We start from the raw sequence: 2097 nt of genomic DNA, 5'->3' as shown, positions 1-2097 counted from the left end.
CTATTATATTTTCCAAAATAGACTTTTTCCTTCCAATTTTATTGTGATATAATTGACATAAAAATAGACATTTTAAATGATGGTCTAAAGATGAAGTAAACATTTTAAAATAATTTAAAAATTTTTATGAATTTATGATTCAAAAGTGCTTTTGTTCTTAAGGAGGCTTATTTTTTGCATAAGCTTTTGATGATAAATGCTTTTGATCATTTATTTAATGTTTATGCTCTTGTATTAGATTTTTACAAGCTGGTGAACACTGACAAATTATTTCTCCCATAGAACTATGACCACATGTTCCAAGACAGTATAAATATATGGTTGAGCTAATGTTGCTGCACATCACCATTTTATCAATTACATAATAAAACAAAGTGTCAAGTATCCAAATACTAAGTTATACAGCTCAAAAGGTATATAAAATATTGAATGTCTGCTCAATTCATTAGCAGAAACTCACTAATGATTTTCTTTTTTTTGCAAGAGAGGTTAGAAATCACATTTCAAACAAAACCAAGTTGGTAAACAACTTCAGATAAGTATGAAAAAAATTTACAAGAATTTCAGATATTTTGATAGTTTTAGCTATAATAATTAAGTATTTCTACCTTTAAAAACAATATCTACTAAATTAAAGCACATATTCTCCATGGCCTTCACAAGACAAAGGCAACATTTTACTAAAAATACTTCACAGCCCCCTCCCATTCTTTTTTCAGGCCTTCAGGCCTTCTTGTGCAAACACTCCCTAAGTGCAAACATTAGAATTAAAATTAACTGTAGGCTTTTTTTTTTCTTGGTCTGGAAACATTAAAGACATTGTGCTTCTGTACAATATAGATTTTCAAAATAAAGGTCTTCTACAGCAACACAAAATGAGGTGTTTTAATATAGGGAGATATTAAATACTCATTATAAGTCTTGGTTAATTTAAAAAGGGAGCAGATCTGATATATACTGACATGAATGTGGGAGATGTAAACATATTGTGAGCAAACAACCTCAGAGGCCCTACGTTCTATCTTTGAAATGATGAGAGGAATGAACCACATAAAGCGTTCGTGGTTCCTGGGATTTGTTCTGTGTGATACTCGAACTTCACAAGTATCATGCTGAGTATCAAAATACTCCTAGTCTTTCTAAATTTCTTATATGTTAATTACATTCTGGCATGGAAACAGATTTAAAGACATGACTCAACACTGCATGTTTTCAGGAAAGGTCAATTGGTACAAATTATAAGCACATTTTAAATGCTGAACAGCATGAATTCTTTGCTAGTATCCAAGTAAGTTGAACATACTTACTTGAACAGAGGTTGTAATTCTGCCAGGCTCATGGCCTGGTAAAACTGCTTTTCAACACTCTTGTGGAAGCTTCAGGCTCCCCAGGTTGCGCTAGTCATAAAGTAGCTGCCTTTCAATGCAGGAAATGTAAGAGACATGGGTTTGATCCCTGGGTCGGGAAGATGCTTTAGAGGAGGGCATGGCAACCCACTCCGGTATTCTTGCCTAGAGAATCCCATGGACAGAGGAGCCAGTCGGACATGACAGAAGCAACTTAGCATAGCATAACATAGCATGGAAGCTTCATCAGACTTATTCACCAAGCCAACGTGCTGGCTAATATCTACGACAAATTCCATCCCATCTCAGGTTCCATTTCCGAGCAACGGCATCACACAGCCGGTTTTATCAAATGCAACAGTTGTTTCCATGACCATTGGAGTCTTTGAAGCACAGCCGCATTTTAGGACCATACTTCCCCAAACACAAAAGCTGCTTGCTGTTCAAAGCTCCTAGCCACTTTCGTCTTATGAACTGTACTGTATCTTCATATTTCATTCCACCTTCAGTTACTGCTGGGGCGACAGGTGCTGGAACTCTGCCGAGGCCTGCCACACAACGAAGAGCAACGCAACGACCAGGGTCTTCACAAAACTTAATTTTCACAAGACAAACAATCATCGACAATCTGGTTAGATGGTTGTGTGCCATTTTCAAAATGCCAGTTGAGAACATGGATGCCTTCTTTCTCCGCAGGGGTAAGAGTCATAAGTTGCTTCTATAAATAGTTCCTCTATACATTTTTATATAT

General features: G+C 36.1%; 1 pseudogene; it reads right to left on the bottom strand.

Annotated features, from left to right (window-relative positions):
- Positions 1 to 1694: 1694 nt before the first annotated feature.
- Positions 1695 to 2097, bottom strand: part of LOC104989335 — a 619-nt pseudogene continuing 216 nt past the window's right edge.

This window comes from Bison bison, unplaced genomic scaffold (assembly GCF_000754665.1).
Source record: "Bison bison bison isolate TAMUID 2011002044 unplaced genomic scaffold, Bison_UMD1.0 scf7180017864153, whole genome shotgun sequence".
NCBI lineage: Eukaryota > Metazoa > Chordata > Mammalia > Artiodactyla > Bovidae > Bison > Bison bison.
Note: the sequence above shows the minus strand (reverse complement) of the source record. Positions and strands in the feature narration are given on the sequence as shown.